The sequence below is a fragment of the Myxocyprinus asiaticus genome, chromosome 29, assembly GCF_019703515.2.
Source record: "Myxocyprinus asiaticus isolate MX2 ecotype Aquarium Trade chromosome 29, UBuf_Myxa_2, whole genome shotgun sequence".
Classification (NCBI taxonomy): Eukaryota; Metazoa; Chordata; class Actinopteri; order Cypriniformes; family Catostomidae; genus Myxocyprinus; species Myxocyprinus asiaticus.
The window spans coordinates 17,682,332-17,708,621 of record NC_059372.1 but is presented as its reverse complement, the minus strand read 5'-3'; the positions used below and the strand labels follow the sequence as shown (position 1 = coordinate 17,708,621).

Here is a 26,290-nt window from a genome sequence, read left to right as displayed (position 1 = left end):
TATATATATACACACACACTGGTGGCCAAAAGTTTGGAATAATGTACAGATTTTGCTCTTATGGAAAGAAATTGGAACCTTTATTCACCAAAGTGGCATTCATCTGATCACAATGTATAGTCAGGACATTAATAACATGAAAAATTACTATTACAATTTGAAAAAAATGTTCAGAACTTCTTAAACTACTTCAAAGATTTCTCATAAAAAAATCCTCCACATGCAGCAATGACAGCTTTGCAGATCCTTGGCATTCTAGCTGTCAGTTTGTCTAGATACTCAGGTGACATTTCGCCCCACACTTCCTGTAGCACTTGCCATAGATGTGGCTGTCTTTTCGGGCACTTCTCATGCACCTTACAGTCTAGCTGATCCCACAAAAGCTCAGTGGGGTTAAGATTCATAACACTCTTTTACAATTATCTGTTGTCCAATGTCTGTGTTTCTTTGCCAACTCTACCATTTTCTTTTTGTTTTTCTGTTTCAAAAGTGGCTTTTTCTTTGCAGTTCTTCCCATAAAGCCTGCACCCCCGAGTCTTCTCTTTACTGTTGTACATGAAACTGGTGTTGAGCGGGTAGAATTCAATGAAGCTGTCAGTTGAGGACATGTGAGGCATCTATTTCTCAAACTAGAGACTCTGATGTACTTATCCTCTTGTTTAGTTGTATCTGGGCCTTCTACATCTCTTTCTGTTCTTGTTAGAGCCAGTTGTCCTTTGTCTTTGAAGACCTTTGAAATCTTCAGTTTTTTGGCAATTTCAAGCATTATATAGCCTTCATTCCTCAAAACAATGATTGACTGACGAGTTTCTAGAGAAAGCTGTTTCTTTTTTGCCATTTTTGACCTAATATTGACCTTAAGACATGCCAGTCTATTACATACTGTGGCAACTCAAAAACAAACACAAAGACAATATCAAACTTCATTTAATTAACAAAACAGCTTTCAGCTGTGTTTGATATAATGGCAAGTGATTGTCTAGTACCAAATTAGCAATTTAGCATGATTACTCAAGGATAAGGTGTTGGAGTGATGGCGTCTGGAAATGGGGCCTGTCTAGATTTGATCAAAAATGACTTTTTTCAAATAGTGATGTGCTGTTTTTTACATCAGTAATGTCCTGACTATACTTTGTGATCAGTTGAATGCCACTTTGATGAATTAAAGTACCAATTTCCTTCCGAAACTGCGAAATCTGTACATTATTCCAAACTTTTGGCCACCAGTGTACATATATATATATCACTGAGCACTTTCTTAGGAACACCTGATTATCTAATCAGCCAATCATGTGGTAGCAGTGCAATGCATAAAATCATGCAGATATGGGTCAGAAGCTTCAGTTAATGTCTCTATATAAATGGTGCAAAAAAAAAAAAAATCCAATGAGCGGCAGTTCTGCTGATGGAAACGCATTGATGAGAGAGGTAAGTAGAGAATAGCAAGATTAGTTTTAGCTGACAGAAAGGTTAAGGTAACTCAGATAACCACTCTGTACAATTGTATTAAGCAGAATACCATCTCAGAATGCACAATATGTCGAACCTTGAGGCAGATGGGCTACACCAGCAGAAGACCACGTCGGGCATTAGTGTTACTAATACATTTCTCAGTGAGCACTGTCAGTCGATTAAAATATTTTATTGCGATTAATCGAATAATTTTTCAAAGCTAATCATGATTAATCACATAATTTTTCATAGTTAATTGCGATTAATCACAGATTTTTAAAGTACTGAAATTTGATTTTATATATACTTCTTTTTCTGTCAAAATGCATATAGCCCTTTTTTTAAAAAGAAAAGAAAACAATATGTATCAATAATGTCTTGTTTTGCTTTTAGCGCTGGCACTGTCCACGTAATGATACTTCATCCGAATTGTCTGTAACGTGACGTCGGGGAAATGCTGATGCTTCACTCTAGGGGGTTGTGTGAATGCGGCTTAATACAAGTCCCATCTGTTATACATATATAAATACACGCAGTGTATATAAATATATATATATATATATATATATATATATATACATACACTACCGGTCAAAAGTTTTGAAACACTTGATTGAAATGTTTCTCTTGATCTTAAAAATCTTTTGATCTGAAGGTGTATGCTTAAATGTTTGAAATTAGTTTTGTAGACAAAAATATAATTGTGCCACTATATTAATTTATTTCATTATAAAACTAAAACGTAATTTAAAAAAAAAGTTTTTTAAATTGATGACCTGGACCAAATAATAAAAAAAGCAGCCAATAAGTGCCCAACATAGATGGGAACTCCTTCAATACTGTTTAAAAAGCAACCCAGGGTGATACCTCAAGAAGTTGGTTGAGAAAATGTCAAGAGTACATGTCTGCAAATTCTAGGCAAAGGGTGACTACATTGAAGATGCTAAAATATAACACACTTTTTATTTATTTTGGATTTTGTTTAGTCACAACATAATTCACATAGTTCCATTTATGTTATTCCATAGTTTTGATGACTTTACTATTATTCTAAAATGTGAAACAAAATTATATTAAAGAATGAGTAAGTGTTTTAAAACTTTTGACCGGTAGTGTGTGTGTGTGTGTGTATATATATATATATATATATATATATATATATATATATATATATATATATATATATATATATCATATTATTTAGTCATTTTTGATTATGAAGGTTTTATAGGATAGTTATTTTGAAGAGTCTGAAGTCTGAGCAAAAGAAGCAATCTGTGTCAAATCCAAACTACTATAAATGCATAATTACAACCAGCCCTTATAAATGGATAGAAAAAATTAAACAATTACATGTAAAGTCAAGAAGAGAAAACATCTTGCACAATGTAAAGCTACATTCCACATTCTATCTATGTCTTCTATCAATGAGACTACAGGCATGTAGATTATGAATGTACAGTAATAATGTAACACAGTAACAATTGATTTTGTGTTGTTTTAGTTTTATTTATTTATTTTCTAACAAACATTTAAAAAAAAAACACATAATAAAAACAAATGTTCTCATGTTAATCTTTTTTTTTTGTTGTTGTATGTACAGTACAGTACATGTGTTACTGTATCCATCCAAGTCGCACTTTCTTAGTCATTTTCTGAGGCAACACTTCTAAAGTCTTTTGAAAAGCCACAGAAGGCAGGCAGTAATACAACGCTTTTTAAAATGACCAAAGCAGGATTTAATTCTGTGGGACACTCCCTTGAAAATCATATTGCCAGACTGCATTATGAAACATTTCCATCAAAATATGCTTACACAACACTGAACACAGCTTTCCATCTCCATTGTATGAGTCTCCATCCTTCTCACCTCAGTCATTAAGACCCAGTATACAGATGGACAGCCTACAGTACATTACCAATACGACCAACCTCCGCTGGCAAAGGTCCATTCACACAAACTTACTTCCTGGCCTTGGACAAGGAGGTAGAGATGACCTCAGTCTCCAGGGGCAACTCTTGCCTTGTACATATCCACTTATAAATGTGCCTGATGACTTTTAAAAGGACAAAGAATCATTAAGAGTAAGGATAAGTAGCCTTTCACATATTCTCTCTGCAACGCCCCCTGAAAGTAATTCCAATGCATTTACACAAAAGAGAATAGCTTTACTGGGAGAGGCTGTGGTTTAATGGTCCAATACGCTCTTGGACCAAGTACAATTATCTTCATATAATGGTACAAAAAAAAAAAAAAAAAAACTGAGGCTTTGAAGGAAAAGTGGGTTCAGTGAAATGTCAGTGTGCACAAACATTTGGCCATTTATGAGTAAATAAATCATACAAATGAAGAAAAAACAAACAGTTATTACTCTTTCCACAAACAAACTGCAGTTGATCAAGGCATAAAGCAAACATTTAACATCTTTAGTGCAAAACGGAAAACATAGTCAGTAAATCTTATATAGAGACTTCCAAATGCAGCCTCTAAGGAGCTCTTCATACTATCTCTATTCAAGAGAGTTTCTCTGTTTCTTTTAGATCTGTTATAAAATAAATAAAAAATTATACAAATAGAACTGTTGTTCCGATCCTCTAATCTGATTGGACATGTGGTGTTCCAAAAGTGCTGATATTTAGTATAACAGCACTGGGACACTTCACTATTCGCATCACTCCACAACAGCTGATGCTGCTTTGGATTTGTTTGGAACTATTTTCATTAATGGAGCAAAAACAGAAAAAAACAACTAGCTATATTGTATCTAAAATGTTAGGTACTCAGTATTAACTTCTTGTTCACAAAATTGATGTAGAGATGAAATTACTCTGACGTCACAGTGCAGGAAACTGCGCTTCTGGGTTCTTTCGTGTTGCAGATTTCAATGGTGGAAATAAGCAGCACTGCAGTTTTAATAATCTTTTAAGATTTGTAGAATGTAATAATGTCTATTAATGTTAATAAAAGTTATTATAAAGGAATATCTATGGTTTACAGTGAAGAAATTATGTGGGTTCTTTTCTGAATTATTGGCAAAACAAGTTTAAACTAATGGTTAAATGAGCCTGTATGATTATGATGGACATGTAACATGTTGATTAATACACATCCTCACACATTTAACACACTTCTAAAGCCTAAGAATTTGGGTACTTAGAAATAAAAACTACAATCAGACATACAATATGTGTCTTAACTGCTTAAATTATTAACCCACATCCAATAAATAATAATATTTGACTTCAATATGATCCTATTCCATATCAAAACTTAATAACATCCATTTTCGATAGAACAATATTATTTACTGCATTCAAAATAAATGCAAAGACAATTTTAGCTGTATGACATTATTTTTATTCACTTATCCTTTCACAAACAGTAGTCCAGTAGCTGCGGTGGTGGAGACGGGTTCCATTCCTCCCGTTACATCTTATGGTGGTCTTGATCAGATAAGATCATCGTTAGATTATATTTTACCTCATATCTGTCACAGCGACAGCACTTTGATCAGAGTTTGCATGATTTCTTCGTTAAAAAAGTTAATATCCACCAACCGCTGCTGCAGGTCAACTGTGTCTAATAGTGCAGACGCCATAACAATGACGGTGACCAGTGAAATATCATCATTTATGTAAAATCCTGGGTTTTTCCCGATGCAACAATCTGGTGGAAATTTAAAGAAGCCCTAATCTCCAATAATCTGTGGAAAACAGGGTGTTTCAACCCCACAAACAGCACTTTTTGGGCAGTTTCAGCACAATTTGAACGAAGCGCCCATAGACAGCGGTTCTTTTCTGGGCTACCAAAAGAACGCAGAAGTGGATGGGCGGAGAGTTTGTTTGTAAACATTAACTTCATCTATTAAAAGTAATATCACACTTGCAATCATGTTCTCTGCCTTAAAGGGATAGTTTACCCTAAAATGAAAGTCCCGTCATGATTTCCTCACCCTCATTTCAAACATGTATGACTTTCTATCTTCTTTGGAACAGAAAAGGCGATGTTAGGCAGAATGTTAGCCTCGGTCACCATTCACTTTTATTGCATTTTTTTCCATACTATAAAAGTGAGTGGTAACTGAATCTAACATTCTGTGTAAATGATGGAAATTATGACAAAATTTTAGGTGAACCACCCTTTTAAATGTGATAGTCATTGCAGAAGGTAAAACAGCTGACCCAATGGCTTGTTTGTAATGTATATACAGTACCTTAATTAATCTACAAATGTTTGCCAAACAAATGCCCAGCATTTCCGCCCGGTCAATGGAACATTCCAAGATGTAAAAAAGTATTTTTTTAACGTTGATCTCAGTGTTTCAGTGCTTGAACGATTACTTCCCTTGTTTCAAAGACCCTAAAACTGTAGTCTCAACATGCTGCTGTGTACAAGGGCTAAAACCACACACTGGCATGACCTGCCATACAGACTATATTAAGCAGATGTTTGAAGTTTAAATAAATATACCCTTTCATTTGGCCTGCAATAGACCTCACTCTTTAAAAAAGTCCAGACCCTCCCAACAAGATTAATAAAATAAAAAATACAGAAAAATACAGACTCCTGAGGGGAAACCAAAAGGGAAATAGGTTTTGTAGCAGAAGGGGGCTTAGTTTTGGGGGATGGCCTGCGCTGTATGATAGGTTCCTGTAGGTTTCACAGTTGAGCCTGTTTTATTGAAAGGACATCTGAGATTTTCAGAGCATCCACGTGCACATTTGTTCTTCTTCAAGTTATGCAGCACTTAAGAAAGAGTAAGCAAATGTACTTCAATAGAACAATGCATGAGTTATTGTACACGTCAAAGACAACATGAAATGGCATTCACTGCAATGCACTAAATTTCAAAAATATGACATTTCTGAATTAAAAAGAATATTCAGTGTGAAATAATGTAGGATGGGACTTGATTTCATAAATCAGAATTTGATTATATAGCATTAAATGTTGCTTTAAAGTGTCTGCCAAATGCATACATTTATTGCTAAATGTATTGAGAAAGTATTGAGAGTCAATTGCTCTCAAAGAGTCTTAAAACTGATATTTCCACTGATAATTCTCCTATTTTGTTGCATAATCTAGCCAGTGTGTCTTAATGAAGTCACTTACTTAAAGAGTCTAAAAATACACTAAGTATTTAAAAAAAAAAAAAAAAAAAGATTTCTAGTTTACAGCATACTATACTGTACACTGAGACATGCCACAGCTAGTCAGAAACAGGCAGAGTGCCTGTCTAAGTATAAATTCTACCTTTCCAGATTAAATCGATATGAACGTTTAAACATCCCCTTTTGTACTGGAAACACTTTCACTCAGTGCTAAACTTCTTGTGGCAGGAAAGAAATCAGTTAAAATTGAGACCTGCTCTTTGGCTGTTGACAGGTAGAAATTTGAAACAGCCATAGATGGCTGGTAATGGGAGGAAAAGAGGCAGGAGAGCCCACTAGAACCTGACACTCCCATTAGGACCCTCCTGAAAAGTGAAATATTTGATCAAGAGAGGTAAATTGAGCAAAAATGAACTGAAACTAGATATAGTCAACTTACTTTCCTGTTGGCTTCCAGATATAGATGTCACTCAGAACTTAATAAGCTTTTGAATTTCCATTTTATCACAGAAAATAGAGTGTGAGAAATAAAATCAGCCAGTTTCACCCTAATGGACAAAGTAATGGAGAGGTGGAACTGACACAACACATTTTGTCGGTGGTAATACCATCAAAATGAAAGCATATTCACTGCAGGAGTTTCAGGGAATCAATTCAAACCAAATAGTGGCCCTTTTTCTCTAGGTTTTTATTTCATAATGGCTCCAACAAATACAGCACTTTGGCTCTCGGGCAACGGGGTGTCACTCAGGGCGATAGCAACAGAGTCATTTATCCAATAGACTTGAGAACTGAAGCAGTGTGGAAGCCGCATTCTACTCTCTCTCCCTTTATGAGCATTAGAGACACTACATTAATCCCATAGGAAAGGATTAGCTCACTTTCAGACCAAAGTGTTACATATGAGGTCAGGTCATATCGGATGACCTCTGTGGCTTGCTGCTTAGGCTAAAAATGGTGAGCAGAGACTATAGCTAGTCTATATAGTCTGGCTCAAAAAACAGCTAGTCTCAGCCTCAGACTGCACGCCCAAGCTTACAGTCCATTCACTGACCGTCTGATGCATATTGCAGACAAAACTAGAAATGGGATATGGCAAGCTCTTATCTGATTGGCTTTTTTGTCAGTCCATCTGGACTAAAATAAAAGTTTTCGTTAAGGCAACTGGCTATCCACGAGCATAACTGTATATTTTACTTCATTTTTTGAGTTAAGTCTGTGGGAAAAAAACTCAATACTTATTACTTTTGGATGGACAGCAATTTTATTAATTAATTTATTTTATACTATTTCAGGTAAACCTGCCCCATATAGAACTTAAAAACAAAAGGAACTGTGGTTGGTCACTTTAAATGTAAGTAAGACAGTCTTTTCCTGTCTAAGTGGGCTGTTTTTGGCCAGAATAATCTGCAATGTGGACCAGATCTTATGCCGTTTAGTCAAAGATCTGGCTACACGAGACTTACACGAGACTAACAGACAGCAAACTTCAGAGAGAAGTTGGGCTCAGGCTCATCATCACGAGCAGTGCTGAGAGAGCTTTACTCAAAGCCAGATGGACATCAGCCAATCCCGTTCAAACACCAAGGACCTCGGTTGTGATAGCAGTCTCAGCAAACCACATTACTTAAAACAGTTAAATAAGTCATTTGCTCAACTGTTTATTATTTAAAAAAGAATGAAATAGACTGGATTTCTTCACATTGCAAAACATTTTTTTTTTTTTTTGTCAAAATATCTGGTAACACTTTACAATAAGGTTCAATTCGTTAACATTAGTTAATGTATTAAGTATCATGAACAAACATTGAACAGCATTTAGAGCATTTATTAATCTTAGTTTATGTTAAATAATAAAAATACTATTGTTCATTGTTTGTTCATGTTAGTTCATAATGCAATGTTAACATATACAACTTTTGATTTTAAAAATGTATTAGTATGTGTTGAAATTAACATTAACCAAGATTAGTAAATGCTGTAAATATATTGTTCATTATTAGTTCATGTTAACTAATGTTAACAAACAGAACCTTATTGTAAAGTTTTAATAAATATCTAAACATCCCTAAAAAATTATATATTTTCTAAAATGTAAAATTGCGTAACTCATGAAGACTTGTTTCAGAGAATATATCTTGAAATAACTTTTTTACAACATTAAATTAATTTAAATATCATTATTATTATGTTATTATTATTGTATTATTATTATTATTATTATTATTATTATTATTATTACTACTACTACTACTACTACTGTGTTTTTTAAGGATATTTAGACATTTTACTGAAGAAAAATACTGATTAAGAAATTAATCATGGGCAGCTGTTTTGAGGTACCACTTCCACCCAGTCACCTCACAACCTCAAGAACTCTGATTTATTCATGCAAAAGTTCCACATACAGTAGAACTGGAATGGACTTCTTTAAACTTTGTTTTATTAGGCAAAAGAACAGCGAGTCAGCTGCAAGATGCAAATTTACGTCTGCTTTGTTATTGACAATAATTACAGAAAGTGAACGATAGGAAGAGTCCTGGGTCCCCAGTGTTCTGCTGCTCTATTAATTATTCTGAGGAAGACAGATGTTAAATTGCGTATGCCCATCAGCACCAAGACTTTCACAAGATTTATCATTCATGTAAATCATGAATAAAATATTTCCTTGCCAAGAGAAAATGTTACATCTGTTTGGTGCATCACAGACACCGTGATGCAAGAGAAATCAGAGCTGAAAACTTTGGTGACCACCTATACGAACACAAAATGGACACACAGTTCATGGAACTAGAATGTTTGCTTTTTTCTTCACAGATGTTAAATAAATTAATATGAATAAAGATGCCTTAATTTTGTTTTTAACTGCACATTTGCATATGCCTTTAGTTATGGACCAAATAATTGAGACGTTTACGTCTTGATTTGAAGTACAGTTGTGCTGTCCAGCTTTATGTTGATACTTCATTATGCTCATGAATATTCACAAGCCAAAGCCACTTTAATACAGTGTTGTGAAAAGACAAACAATATTTGTAGATCTTTTCACTTCGCATCAGCCTATTGGCATCAAAGGAAAACAGTTTCACCTCTCTTAATATATCCTAGTCCTCAACATAAAATGCCTAGTTTCAATCAGTGTTCCCACACTTTCTTGATCAATGACTTTTCATGTCTTTACCATGACATTTCTAGTCATTTGTGATTACTGGGTAAGTAAATCATACAAATTCAGACAGATTTGCTAAAGAATCATTCAGACCAATCTGTGAACCAATTTGAATGTTTCTTTGAAGAGAACCATTTTTTTTTTTTTTTTTTTTTTTAATCTACTGAAATATTTTAGAGCAGAGTATAGCTACAAAAACATATAATCACTACAGGAATTTCCATGACTTTTAAGATTTTTTGAATAATACAGTCCATGACTGTGGGAACACTGTTCGATAAAATGTGTATCAGATGAAATGCCTTCCTCTGGATGCATAAATAAGCAGTGACAGACCTAGAGTGATAGATAGAGGGAGCATCTGTGTTGGAGGAGGAAAAGGAGGTCAGGACATGAGTCGCAGGGATGCGGCCCTTTCGCGTCGCCCCCGGCCACCATCACGTCGGCCTGCCCCTGGAACAGACAGCCGGGCTTTCACAACAGATGGAACTAATGATGCGCAACAAAAGAGATCATTTCACTGTGGTCCTGGGGAAGCCAAAAAGAGCGCTGGGACGTTTGAATGATAGGGCCAGCCAGTCACTAGAGGTTAGATATGGGAAGCTTTTATGGAGGTGGAAAAGTGAATAGAGACTCCCTGGCTCTTCCTTGGCCCTTTGATGTCTCTCATAGAACCAGTGCGTCACTTTTTAAAAGGGAAATATGAAAAGTGAAATACTAGGGCCTCTGCCAATCTCTTTTTCATCCTATTTTATGAGGCTTGTCAGCAGGAAATCCCCAGTTTTTTGAAGACATATGAGTTCATGGTGAATGTACAGTTTGACGTCTATGTAGAAATAAAGTATAGCAAGACTGTAAAATGTGCTCAATTAAATCTTTGAATTTAAAAAAGCTTTATAATAAACATCAAAAACTTGGTAGCATTCAAATCAATGGCACAAAAGATTGATGTTGATTGGACAAGAGCCTTTATACATGTCCAAATAGCCCATGAAATCTAAATTGGTGTTTTGTGTCTTTCAGTCTAGGTATGTTAGCTTTAAGTTCCTCCAGTGTACCCCTAAAAGTTAACAAAATAATCTTTTTTTAGTATTTTTTTCTCTTCCAGGGAAAACAGACCAAAAATACTAATAACTAGAACTGAATGATTAATAGAAATAAAATCGAAATTGTGATTTCACTGCAAAGGCTGTGATTAAATTAAATAAATAATTAGTTTGCACTCGCTGTGCTACTGTATGTGTGCAGCTCTGTTCTCTGTAGTGCATTACACATACTCAAAGCACGTATGAGGCAAATGAGCTAAGCGCGTTAAATTAACAGCGCACTAGATTCACAAATTGCACATTTGTGTTAATCCACAATATGCTTGGCCGCTAAAGGTTACTATCCAAATCTAAAGTAACCTCTTAACACCGGGTATTTGTGGACAGGAGAGTGGATGAGAGCATTTCTCTGCAAAAATGTCTTCCTCAGTGTACCGCCAAAATAAAAGCTTCCGCCAAAATAAAGGCCTGTATAGGAATGCAGGTTAAGAAAATATTACATAAATATAATACTGTTTTATAATAATAATAATAATAATAATAATTGTTGTTTTTTGTTGTTAATATTATACAAAAATATAATTCCATAATAATTTCTTAACTTAATAATAATTTATTATCGGGTTCCAAAAAATTATAAAAAAGTGGGCTGATACCCTATCACAAAGTTGACAAAAACAGGTACACAGTGAACAGATATTATATGAAGATGATGTGAATATATTTTTTTCCCTCTATGTTTCACTGTATTTTTTATACACTTTTTAAGAGGACTCAAGTGTGAACACCCTTTCTTGAACAGTATTTCTATTAGCAGTAGAGCATGTTTGCCCATGACTTAACTTTGGTCAAATGGAAACATTTACCATTACCATTTCTTTCTTTTTTTTTTCTTTTTTTATGTCATTTCACAGTTCAAATCACAATAGCGATTGCATTAATGTGTGTATCCAATTTTTTTGTCCAATAAAATGTTTTTTAGAATGAGAATTGGGATGGTACCTTTACACAAATGTTTCACGGCTGTGATGTAAACTGAAGCCAATGGATTCTTGTTTTTTTTTTGTTTTTTTTTAAAGGGGCCAAACCCTTCGATATGCCCCACCAAGCTTCCTTTTTCAAAAGGAAATACATCGACACAAGAACGAAAATTCTTGTCAGATTAGCAATTTCATGGGGTTAAGTTCAAAGGCTTATTATGCAAGAGGCTGTAAGTTAAGGTGACACAAAAATAGTGCCAAATAAGCACACAAAGAGCATTCTGATATCCATAAAGCCTAGATTTCAATGACAAAGGAAATCCCATATATCATTTAAATTTGGGCCCATTCAAAGCCATGATATCACGCTGTGGGACACCATCATTTAACTTCAGCTAGAACATTGACTCTGCAGAGGGAAAAGGGCAAAGGTACCCTTACTTTGTAGAGCAGACTACTCATTTAATGGCTTACTCAACATATTTTGATGAAAACAAACAAGAGTTTGTATGAAGGAGGTCTACATGCCATTGTTATTGGAGGAAAAGTATTATGTTCAAAATACCCTTTTTGAGCTATGACCTGGAAATACTCTGCAATTCTGCAACTATACTTTTATCTAAAGTCTTACTGCTGTTAGGCAGTAAGAAGATACATTTACTTTCATAGCATCTTTTTTTTCCCATACAATGAAAGTAAATGGTGACTGTGGCTGTCATTCTGGCTAACATCTACTTTTGTGTTCCACAAAAGTAAGAAAGTGAAAGGGGTTTGAAAGAACATGAGGGTGAGTAAATGATGACAGAATGTTCAATTTTGGATGAACTATCCCTTTTATGTGCGCGCAGGGTTACGACCTTCAGTCTAGAAGTGTGCGCTTTGCTTAAGTGCACATTAAGCACATCCAGCTCCGACGGTGCACGCTCCTTCTGCTGTTTGAAAATAAACAAACACACCGAACCTTCAAACACCTGGGGAGGGGATTTAAGTAAGATGTGAAGCGTTTAGTACCTCAATCCACTTCCCCCTCTTCCACACTGTAGATATCAGTAGTGAAAGTTCATGCAGAAGCTGACACGAACAGAGGAGCGTGCCGTTATTAGCGGCAGGTTAGTTCTGATAACACTATCAGCCTCCTCCCCCGGGCCAGTGGTGCAGGGCCTAACCCTCAAATAAAGCCGAAGTGTCTCGACTCCCTGACACATTAGCTCTGATTACAATGACCTTCATTATATCAGCTACCCTTATTATAACACATATAGCACGGTGCTCCCTTGGGCTGTGCACTGCAGCAAAAAGGAGAGGAGGTGGGGCTGCTTGCTATAGAAGGACATGTGCATGGCATGCAGCATATGTGACTGACCGCAACAATGATGGTCGTGCATGATGTTCTCGGCCGATAAACAGGACATTAGCCCAATGTGCAAGAGCAAGGTAATTGTACACAAATGTACAGGGATTGGTCAAGTGCTGAAAGTTTTCAAATTAAATAATTGGTCCACTCTCACAAATAAATATAAATCTTATTTATTGTCAAAGTCAAGCAATCTTCTCTTGTGTGTACCAGACAAGCCACTGAATAAATTAATGTACTTTTTATAATGAATTTTACACTTATATAGCATTTTGTTCTGCCAGTACACTCAAAGCGCTTTACATGGAAAACAGGGAACTCTCCTCAATCACCACCAGTGTGCAGAATCCACCAAGTTGATGCGTACACTCAACACACACCAGCTGTTGGTGGAGAGGATAGAGTAGATTGATAGAGCCAATTCATAGATGGGAATTATTAGAAGGCCATGATTGATAAGGGCCAGTGGTAGAATTTGGCCAGGAAAACAGGGTTTTAAACCTTACTCTTTGACCACAGACAGTCAGTGCAATGGCTCTCTATTTGCAGGACTGTTCTGATTTGGTTGTGGCAGGAAGGAAAAAAATTAAATGCAACTAGCCATTTAATAATGCAGAGTTGTGTGTTTCTTTAACTTTTAGTCTTTTAAATATCTAGAAAGTAAAATCCCCTTAAAATATTTTTTACACTCTCGTTTGTTTATTTCATTTGTCTACTAACAATGTCCAACAGGGTATGTATAAGTAACGCAGGAGATTTATGTTATAAATCTGAAATTCTGTATTTTAATCTCCTGAGACCCGAGTGTGGCTGCTGTGTGCATTTTCCATTTACCTTTTTGATTTGTAACTAGTAGCACCTAATAAATAAAATAAATAAATACAAATATCCTAAAAATGTATGTCCACATATATGGACAACAGGACAATGTTGTGAAATTGTAAATAATACCAAGCTATAGAAAGATAGATTTTTTTTTTTTCATCAAATTTTTTATTATTTTTCCAGGAGTGTTGGTTATTAATGTATTTATTTCATCATAAAGTAGCATAATTATTTCTGATTCAAAGTAATTGCCAGCATTATCCAATCAGTGCCAACCATATTCAAATTAAATTTAGCATTACAAATTCTGAATCTATGTACTGATTACCATTGTCCCATGTCTGCCAAACATGTTGAGTGGTCCAAACATCATTTGCAGCCTGAAACTGAACTTTTGGTCAGATTTTAGGAGTGAATGCACTTGGCTGCATAGAAAGAAATAGGATGCTCCCTTGCTCTATATTTAGTAAATGACTTAACCTCCAGTGCACTGTCTGTCTGCACTGGTCTCAGAACAGTTCAAAATACACCTTATTTTCATCTTATCTCCATATAAAGCCTCTGAAAGCAACAGTTCTGGGATGAACCCATTGATTCTCAATGTGAAAATGCACAGCGAATACAGGAATGCATTTACTAATGTTAACAAATAGAACCGTACTGTCCAGTGATAACAAAATAAAATATAACAAAATGTATATTAAAATGAAGTGAAATAACCCACAGATTTGTTAATGTGCAAAGTAAATAAAAATAACTAACATGTTTTTTCAACTTTTGTAGGAATAATGTCCCACAATACATGTAGGCGTACATCATGTTTATCATCGCGCTGACGCAAGAAAAATGAATGCATTTTTTAAAGCGGCATATCAAACAAAACTGAGAGATGCTGCTCTTATCACCCAAACAGTTTTCAATAACAAATCTTAAAGAGGTTTCTTACCAGAGGAGGATAAATCAGTTCCAGTATATTTTTGTTGTTGACATCAAAGGTCATGCGTCCAATCAAACTCTTTAGTATTATGATGCAAATTTATCTGTCACTTGCTAAAAGCTAGCCAAATTAGCCAGATGCCAACATGGACAGGTTGCATGACTTGCCCTCATCTTATAAAATACACAAACAAACTATGTATGGTGAAAGAAAATACAATTTGGTACTGTACTGGGAGGCCACTTAATGTCTATTGTAAAACTGGATCCCAAAGCAAAACCAAAAGCATCTTTTACATCCATCTGTATCTCATGAGTCTTGTAGACTAGCGATCATGTCGTAGCGATGTCTTAATTTGCATACAGACACACAATGCTGGTCACCTCCACCCTGCAGTCAGAGCCAGTGGATGCTGGCAGCGGCTCTGTGAGGAGAATGGGAGCTGGACCAGGGCCCTAACCAAAAGCTTGGGGACTCCCGTCACCACTTAGCATACGGCATGCTTGTTAACTTCAATTTTCTGCTCATTCCCTCTCACAGGGCCGCAAGGCTAACCTTCTTCAGCTCCTGGCAGACACACCCTCTGGCGGGGGTGACCACCCCCTACACGGCAGGGGAGCGGGATAAAGACGACAGACCAAGGCCCCAAATCTCTCTGCTAATCTGCACAAGCCTGCTGGCTCATGCAGCATCCTTCTCGCTCTCCTGCAGGTGCCTCCATGGCAGCCGTTACCAATGGAGACCTGCCTCTCCCTATTCACTTAGCCTGGCTAACAGAGCTCAGAGCAGTGGGGGTGCAATGGGAGGGAGGAAGGCACTGGTGGAGTCTGCAGGGGGCCAATGTGTTTGTTTTGTGGAGAACAGTCTACAGAGCTGGCTAAATCAGCTTGTTTTGGATTAGAGGGAATTGGGAGTCTGTAAGCACTGGTTTAGGTGATGACTCCTCAATGGCTAGTTAACGAGTATAACACCTGTGGATACAAGGAAATGAGAAGATACCCAAAGAAGAATGATAAATTAATTAGTGGTCAACCGATTTGGGTTTTACAATGAACAATGCCGATATCTAGAGAACAGGGTGGTTGGTTGAAATAATGCAGAAATATACATAATACAATTAAATGACAGGGAATGAGATGTACATCAAATTGCTAAAATAAAAAATAAAAAAATAAATAAAAAAGAACACTTATTATTGATTTAAAAAAAGGAAACTAAAAATACATTATATTTACTCAAAACTCACTGACAAAAATTGAAAACAGTTAATTTTTTGTCAATAGTTAATAATCTATTAACTATCTATTGTCTGTCAGTGGATTTTGGAACTGACATAAGGGGGATCCAATCAGCCAAGCAGACACGTAACTGCATTTTTAGGCATGACAGTAGCTTTTTAAAAATAGTGTAGCTTTAACAGTAACAAACTATTTTTGCTCACAAGTAGCAGTGTAGTATGACAAAACATCACGCAACTTTACAGCAAAGTGAGCTGAGGAAATAATCGAACACACTTTCTTAAACTGTACTCTCACATTAAGTGTTGAGAAGTGTGATTCATTTTAGCGAATTGGTTCGTTCAGGTGGTTCGTATAAAAGAAGTGATTCAAAAGAGGGACTAGCTAATTCATTTTGTTAGTAGCTTGTAGTTCAGCTACCTAGTTTTTTTTAAAGAGTAGCTTAACTGTAGTTTAACTATTTTGTAGCTTGTAGAGTAGCATGTATCTCTAAAAACTACCACAAATTATTCTAATTATTCTGGTCAACAAACCACAGTGCAGTTCACATAGAATGTTGTCCATGCAGAAAGATAACCTAACTTTAAGCTCGGACAAATCACACTAATTTGAAAGTAAAAAAAAAAAAAAAAAAAGGATGAAAGTATGATAAAGTTGCATTTAATGTCTCAGGGTTGTTATGGGGTGAGCAGCAGGCCTAGTGGCAGTTGAACAGGCACCTGGTGAACGTTTAGTGCTCCTGGGCATAAAGGGCTTAATTAATCAAGGGCTCTGGGTTTTATGACATGGCTGGACTTCTCCGTGTGTGTGACTCAATTAAGTTGTTTCGTGAACCAAAGGTGTGACTTCAATATTGCTCAGAGTCACTGCTATCATACGAGTTGTGGTTAGCATCAGCACCTTAGGCAAACTGAGGCCATTCCAAATGCACTCATGTCTTCATCAGCTTCATTGACAAAGCACAGTGTGTATTAGCACTTATCTAATGATTTTAATCTATTCACACCAGACAGTGGCATGGTGGAGTGAACACAACCAGTGCCAACCCTGACATCACAAGTACATTGCAGAGACATCCATTCAATGAGTGTGTTTTCATCTGGATGATTGCACATTTACAATATGTTGCTAAAAGTTCCCTGTCAGATGTTAGAACAACATTCAGCAGATGTTTTTGAAATGTTTAAAGGGATAGTTCACCCAAAAATACAAATTCATGTTGTTTGTAACCCCGCTTGAACATCTTTCTTCTGTGGAACACATAAGGAATTGTTAGGCAAAATGTTAGCCTCAGTCGCCTTTCAATTTTACTGCATCTTTTTCCCATACAATGAAAGTGAATGGTGACTGACACTAAACATTCTGCCTAACTTGCCTTTCATGGAAGAAAGTAAGTCATACAGTTTTGAAACTACATGAGGGTGAGTGAACGATGATAGGATTTTTATTTTGGGGTAAACTGTCCCTTTAAAATTTAGAATAGCATAATTAGGTAGTCTAGTTAACATTTGCTTGGGTAGTCAACTGGTCTGCAGTCAGGTTCCTACAATATTAAAGTCATTTTACGAATGCACTACTGTGGTATGGAAACATTTTCCTATTAGCAACTTTTAATAAAGGTTGGTGTTGTTGTTAAAAAATGCACTGCGATTTCACTGTTTGATCTTTATACAGGTATCCTGACATAATGTGTAAACAGCTATTATAGTATATAATTACAGTACACAAAGCAGAAGTGTGTACACCTGCTCTATATGCTGTAATAATATATTACATGTACATGTACATACAGTATGTACAGTATTTACTGTATATACTGTATATTCAGAACTGAAAGAGAAAACATACTTATATTCTTACTTATAGTCAAACCTAGTCATATTTTGACTAATATGACAGTCCTTCAAGTAACCAACCACTACAACGGGCACACTGACCTATAATGGGCACACTGACCTTCAAGGTAAATTGAGTGCTTCAGTTCGACTCGGTTCTGTGGGTCACACTCTCCTTGCCTATACTCAACTTGCACGTTCACACAAGACTCTTACATAGCTGACTGCTGATGCCTGTAGGGACACAGAGAGGAGTTATGAGTACATATTTTACCACCAAACCATAAACGAGAAACAGCAAAAAAACATTCTCAATTGAACTTTTAAATATCACATTAACACCATCCCATTCGCCACTTAGACAAATCATTCAGAACGTGTGACACTTTTTAATGCATTTTTTTATACCGGTGCTGTCAGCAGCTTGTATCGTACACAGAATTTTATAAACACCGCTGTTTCCACAGCACAATAACTACTTTCATTTCATTGTAAAACCCATCAAAACTCCAATTAGATATTTAGAGAGAAAAATAAGACTTTCAATTTGCCCAAACAAACCACTCCGTAAGTTAATAAAAAGGCATTATCATCCATCTTGTGCTCTTATTAGATTGTGTATTTATGCACGCTATCCTTTCAAGAGAAACAAGGGCTTCTGGGAAAAACACAAGGGGGGGAACGTTCAGTCTATGAAAAACACACTTTATAAGAGCGAATGATATAAAAGGAAAGAACTTCATTTATTAAGGCATCTCATAACTTAAATAGCTTGATATTATTGTTCTAAGCTTTTTTATCCAGGTGCAGTCGCTCTTATTTCATAAACCTATCAATATAAAAAAAGATATACACAGAACTATTTTTCTCTATGCTATATTGATTTGCTTTAGTAGCCAATTCCTTTGCCAGATAAGGGCCAGAAAAAGTAGAAATAAAAACTTCCTAAATTCCAAATAAAAATAAAAAAAATAGACTAATAACCAAACAATTTCATTTTAGACCAGATAAATACTCTAAAAACATAATAAATAAAAGCACTTATTACAGCGGGTAATTACAATGCTAATTATATTGCTAATTAGCTTATTGTGATGTATATTGTGAATGGGGCCTCAGATCACACAGGAACAAAGTCAAAACAGACGTCAGCCTCAATGATAAGATCTCTTTTTTGGCAAAATATTTCCATTGTCCATGTGACTGTTGTAGAATGAAATCATTCTTAAGACCTTTGGTCTTAAATATTGCAGAGGCTGATTAGTCAAATCCACAAAATGATTCCCTTCAGGGATGGTGCATTTCTAAAACCATATCTGTGTCTTGCTGAGACATATACAACTCATACTCCACTCACATAGTCACAAATCAATAGTTTTGTCAAATTTCCTACTACAGCATACCAACAGCATGATGTAGCAATATGTATATACTCATCACTCTCCTCTTCTGAATGGAAAAAATTTTGAGCATAATGCACTGATGCCATATTTTAACATTTGATTCATTAAAAAAAAACAAAAATTGTTGCTAGTCAAACCATCCGTCCTCTATTTTGGACCTGAAAAAAAGCATCTGGCTGGGATTTCAAAATTGGCCACAAATGTCCGATATTTGGCTTTCTTCATATTGACATGCAGTTAGGACTCTCATACATCTGTGTATTTGATACTAGTCTCCGCACCAGTTTTCGTTTTTACATGTCCTAACGTGATTATTCTGACAGAGAGCAGCAGACTAAGTGACCAGTCTTAAAAAAAAAAAAAAAATCTCTCTCTTTCTCACCCTCCCACTTGCTTTCTGCACACACAACCGCGTGACATGCTCTGTGCTCTCAACCAGAAACATCAATAATGTAAGCTGCGAAAAAAAATATTGACTTTGAAATATACTACTTATCAGGGAAACGTAAACTAGTAGGACAGATAAAAAAAACCATGATTACAATTTTACAACCCCTTCCTCTGATATTTGTAGTTCAACCTCTGTACTTCACCTGTAAAGCTGGTACTTCAATGCTAAAAAGTCAGAAAATACAAAAACAAAACACATGTGAGTGGTGAAACAAGCATCTACACTTTTTATTTTTTGATTTACACATTCAAATGTATAAAAATATTATAAATTTTTTAAATATATTTATGTTACAATAAATGTAATGTATTAAATATATCAAATACAATGCATTAAATACCCGACCCCTTTTGGGCCAACCACAATATGGTCACCTTAAATAAACAAATCCCCCTTCTCCCTAATGTCCACAAATTAATTCATTATTTAATAAAAAAAAAGAGAAAATTATTGGTATGTTTGATATGTTTTAAATCACATGCTTTGTAACCAAAAAAAAGAATGTTGTCAAGTTACATTTTTCTTTCTGTGGACAAAAAAGCAAAAAAAGCAAAGCAGAAATAAGTAAAAACCAGGCAAACAGTGAAATGAATGGAATGCTTATAGCATGCTTCGAGAGCAGCAATGTTTGACATAAAAATATTCACTTCATTATGTTCAAGGAAGGGATGATCTGTCATGACATGAACTGTTTTTCGGTACATTTTTTAAGCATGATCTCACAAACAAAACAAAAAAATGAAAAGAAATTAAAGAAAAGAAAAAAGTACACACCCACAAAGTACAAGACTAATAATTCGTTTTGACTGATGTCTCGATATTTAATAATGAAAGATGATTCATTTAGAATACGAATACTGTATGTCTACTGAGCATTATTCATAGAGATTCTTTGAGAAAAAATCTATTATTGTATTGATCTGGATATTTATCTAGAGATGGGGGGGATCAAGTGTGTATTGTGATTAGAACTTAAGAGGCATATCAAGGCCATGGCATTTCTAAGAATTAAAAGGTGTTTGTTTAGGCTGTATTGCCAGGTAACCACTGTGTTTAGATCTGTGTTCCACTTGTTACACCAGAAAGCCTTATCTACGTTTTTGATTATTGTTCAATAAAACAATAAATCAATGTTCATCTTGTCAAAAAATCTAAAAGTGCCATTTTCGATCAATAAGGAAAAGGTTAGAAAACATAACATGCCTTCTGAGAATACAGATAAGACAAAACGTCAGAAAAAAGGTAAGTTGAGGTAATGACAGAGTATGTTTATCTTGCAAAATGAATGAATGCATTTTTGGGATATCTACGCAAACAGCAACCTGTGACTACAGTTGCGTAGCTTGATCACAACAATATAGGGAGGGTATATGTAACAAGCCAACTTCTCATTATGAAATCAAAGTTAATAATTTGCCTAACAATACACCACCTGCCTCCACCTGTGCCATTTTTATTTAATGAAATGCAGGTTTAAACAGACTGGGAGAGGAGTGACATGACGTTCTTAAAAAATAGAAAAACAAAAATATCTGAAAGTTTAACTGTAACATAAATTCCTGCTAGTCAATTTTCTGGCACTTTCATTTAACCTCTTCAAGTCTGTGGACCCGTCAGCAGGTCCAATAGGGGGCATTATGTCGCGAGCAAAGTTTATGCTCAAAATGTTCAAGTCTCCGAATACATAAATCAGGCATATGTATCATTTGAAAGCATAGAATCTGAACTTTTCATAGATAACCATCACTTCTGCATTTATGTTCCATAAAATAACAAAATAAGGCCTGAAAGTGCCACCTAGAGGTCATGTGGTAGAAATATTTATATGAATATAAAAGTCTTTTAAATAGCACTTAAATAGATATATCAAATGAAAACACTCATTCTCATTCTTTGTTGCCCTCATAGCACAGTTCGAAAGATTTTCAAAATAATCACAAAGTGAAATATGATTTCTGAAAGACATCAAATACAAATGTCTCTTTCGTCGCCGATCACTGCTGCTGTAATCCATTGTTATATCTTAGAAGTCCAGAATAAAATATGTGGTCCAGCAGGAAAAGCATGCTAAACAAATCATCGGAAATATATGTTATCAAAATATGTGTAGATTAGATACAACATCACAAAGTGGAGAACCTCTTCTAATGACATCTAGATTGAGCTTCTAGTCCATTCAGTGGCTGAGATATTCAGTTAAACAATGGGGGTGGTGCATGAACTGAAAATTAGACTGAATGTCTATGGACGAGCACATATGTGAGGGCTAAAATGTGTTAGAGCGCCACCTACATTTCAAATCAGCAGTTTGTGATGGAAGGTGGAAGACAAATTATTTTCTCTAGTACTTGCTGCCATCTAATGGAATAAGACTTTTTGGAGGGAGATGGCGTGAACAGAGCCAGAATTACATGCTTACAATTTAGGACAAGAACAAAAAACAAAAAAATTTTTTTTTTATCCTATTCATCATAAGACCAAATTTTGGCAATTAGTCCACATTATGTGTAAATAGTGATCTTTTAAATTTAAGCGTGAAAAATTGCATGCATCAGCCCAAAAATGTTGAAGAGTTGAAGAGGTTAAAAGAGTAATTCACCCAAAAATGTAAATGATGTGAGTATTTCCTCACCCTCATGTCATTCTAAATCTGTATGTTGTTATTTTCTTCAGTGGAACACAGTTTTCCATACATTAAGTTCATAGTGACCACGTTCACTGATAGTCTTCCCCTACAATGAGCTGTTAACTCGAGAACTGCTGGGAATAGACCATTGAGTCAGAGAGCCGTGAAAGAAAAGAACCAGTTCAAAAGAATGATTTGTTCACAAAATGAACTAATCCATTTCAAGTTAACAGACATCATTATGTGGAAAAAAGCTGCAACTAGATTCTTCAGAATTCTTCCTTTGAGTTCCACAGAAAAAAATAACAGCATACATGTTTGGAATAAGGGTGAGTAAATGATGATAGAATTTTTATTTTTTGGGAGAACTATCCCTTTAAGAGCTCCCTCCTTTCCTTTTCTTTCTGTACAACCACCCATCTAAAGAAAAAAAAACATTAGTTCAAAAACACAGGCCTAGGTCACAAACTGAACTAGAATGGCTGGATTTTTCCCCACACCACACTATTTCAGGTACCTCCTTGATTTACATTGAATGACTAGGGATGCACCTGTGACTAGTATTTCGTGAATATTCTCGAAGTGCTGCTTTAGCTGATCGAGTCATTTATGCCCATTACACATCTGCAACAAACAAGTTGGTTTCAACAAAATCTGGTCTGAACTGCAGATCTGAGAGAAGACAGGATAAAGCTTTATTCTCACTCCAGATGTAATGTGATCATTCGTTCTTTTTATCTATTAATGATTTCAAAGGCTTCCAACCATTATTGCTTTTATTCTGTGGAATAAAACACAGCTGCTCTCTTTGTAGTGTGTCTGTGTGGGTGTATGGGCTCCTGGTGTTGCATGGAGGGGGTTGGGATGCTGGGGGGGGGGGGGGCGCTACACAAAAAGGAATGAATATAACTGTTTAACGATAATGTCCATATTCATGTTTTTCACTTAGTATAAATGCTCCACAACATAATAACAATGAGAGCATTTCTACAAGCTGTTTTTAAGATAATTAGCATGTAATCCTGATCATGATCTTAAAGGGATAGTTCACCCAAAAATGAAAATTCTGTCATCATTTACTCAGCGTCATGTTACATCTGGGCTCATAGAAACCAGGAAGTAATCATGTTCATATAAACAATGATGAGCGTGATTTGGAGGTTGCATTTTCACTTCTAAAAAATGTTTACTCCATTGACAGTTTTAGGGTTGGGGTTGGGGTTTGGGTAAGGGAGTATGGACAATAAAGTAACCTTCCTGTTGACTGTATTACATCATTTACAACTACAAAAACAATGCACTTTTGGTGCCACTCTGTGGATATTTTACCCAAACATGGGAAATCACTCTCTCCCACATGTTGAACAACACTTCGACCACAGCATCGGCCACTGGGGGCCAGTGATAAGAATTTCAGCACATACCGATTTCAGCAGCAGAACCTTCTACCTGTTGCCGAATTCACAGTGTGATCAGTCTGTATATATCTCAAACCACTTCTTGAAGTGGTTGGGTTGCTATCCGTCTCAGATTTGTCTTGGAGGGCATTTACAATTGATCTTTTCCTGATCGGACAAGCAAGATATGAAACAACCCTGAAAACACTCCGTGTTTGCCGTGTGCTGTAGATGCTTCAAATGTTACACAGTTTTCAGAGAGAAAGATAAATACTCAGTGAATGGGCTTGATAACTTGTTGATTATGCATGCAAGGAGTGCCACTGTCTATTATTGGGAAATTTACACCCTTCGTGTGATTTACAGAAATCAGTAGTGCCCACAAAGCAGTAAAACTCTAATTGTTTCTTCCATTTTTTTAAGTCTGTCCTCCATTCAGGAATCGGTGGGTAATAAAGAGCATTTTTAATCAACCCTCTCTTGCCGATGGGTTGACGTTTGAATGGTCTGGCCCCCAGATTTTACTGCTGAGAACAATGAGGGCTAAAAAGATTAGGGCATCTCATACTGTAAGTGAGTGGGATTCTGCAACACTTGGCCCTTTTCTACACTCTGCTATGGTCAAGGTAGGCCATTACTCTCAAAATATATCGCTCAACTGTACAGATCACCTCTAAAATTATTTTGTTATTTTTTCTCCCCTTTTCTCCCCAATTTGGAATGCCCAATTCCCAATGTGCTCTAAGTCCTCGTGGTGGCGTAGTGACTCACCTCAATCCGGGTGGCGGAGGACGAATCTCAGTTGCCTCTGCATCTGAGACCGTCAATCCGCACACCTTATCACGTGGCTTGTTGAGCGTGTTACCCCGGGGACATAGCACGTGTGGAGGCTTCACGCTATTCTCCACGGCATCCACGCACAACTCACCACGTGCTCCACCGAGAGCGAGAACCACATTACAGCGATCACGAGGAGGTTACCCCATGTGACTCTACCCTCCCTAGCAACTGGGCCAATTTGGTTGCTTAGGAGACCTGGCTGAAGTCACTCAGCATGCCCTGGATTCGAACTCTTGACTCCAGGGATGGCAGTCAGTGTCTTTACTCACTGAGCTACCCAGGCCCCAGGTCACCTCTAAAATTGTTAAATTTTTTTACAAAAGTTCACCAGGAAGTCCTGCTATCATTGGGAAATGTATGACTCATTGTGTATTTTGAGATCAAACCTCTACCTAATTCTTCATGGCAAAATTGTGTAATAATACAAGGTTCAGTGCAACCAAAGCCAAAATTCCCTGAGGTCAAGTTACACCCAATGCCAGTAGACCAAACATACAATTCATGATAAAATATGAAGTCTATATAGGCCATGAATGGTGCATGCAAATACTATCAAAAGTATATATATATATATATATATATATATATATATATATATATATATATAAATACAGTATACATACATACAGCTCTGTAAAATGAGACCACTGCAAAAGGATCAGTTTCTCTGGATTGACTATAGGTATGTCTTTGAGTAAAATGAACATTTTGTTTTATTCTATAAAGTACTGACAACATTTCTCCCAAATTCCAAATAAAAATATTGTCATTTAGAGCATTTATTTGCAGAAAATGACAACTGGTCAAAATAAATAAATAAAAAAGACGCAGTGTATTCAGACACATTAATTTTTATACAATACAATTCTAATGTTTTAGATATACAATATATATATATATATATATATATATATATATATATATATATATATATATATATATATAGCAGTTGTGCTGAAAAGTTTGCATACCCTGGCAGAAATTGTGAAATCTTGGCATTGATATTGAAAATATGAATGATCATGCAAAAAAAACTGTCTTTTATTTAAAGACAGTAATCATATGAAGCCATTTATTATCACATAGTTGTTTGGCTCCTTTTTAAATCATAATGATAACAGAAATCACCCAAATGGCCCTGATCAAAAGTTTACATACCCTTGAATGTTTGGCCTTGTTACAGACACACAAGGTGACACGCACAGGTTTAAATGTCAATTAAAGGTTAATTTACCACACCTGTGGCTTTTTAAATTGCAATTAGTGTCTGTGTATAAATAGTCAATGAGTTTGTTAGCTCTCACATGGATGCACTGAGCAGGCTAGAAACTGAGCCATGGGGAGCAGAAAAGAACTGTCAAAAGACCTGCATAACAAGGTAATGGAACTTTATAAAGATGGAAAAGGATATAAAAAGATATCCAAAGCCCTGAAAATGCCAGTCAGTACTGTTCAATCACTTATTAAGAAGTGGAAAATTCAGGGATCTCTTTATACCAAGCCAAGGTCAGGTAGACCAAGAAAGATTTCAGCCACAACTGCCAGAAGAATTGTTCGGGATACAAAGAAAAACCCACAGGTAACCTCAGGAAGCTCTGGAAAAAGACGGTGTAGGCTGTTTCAAG

The 26,290-nt window shown here is 35.9% G+C and overlaps 1 protein-coding gene across 2 annotated transcripts in view; it reads right to left on the bottom strand.

The window, feature by feature from the left end:
• Positions 1 to 26,290, bottom strand: part of LOC127420129 (zinc finger protein castor homolog 1-like) — a 320,096-nt gene that overhangs the window by 211,188 nt on the left and 82,618 nt on the right. For both annotated transcript variants that reach the window (XM_051662147.1, XM_051662148.1), the window contains exon 3: positions 18,070 to 18,182. The gene's annotated coding sequence lies outside the window, so the exon portion shown is untranslated. The remainder of the gene's footprint in view (positions 1 to 18,069; positions 18,183 to 26,290) is intronic.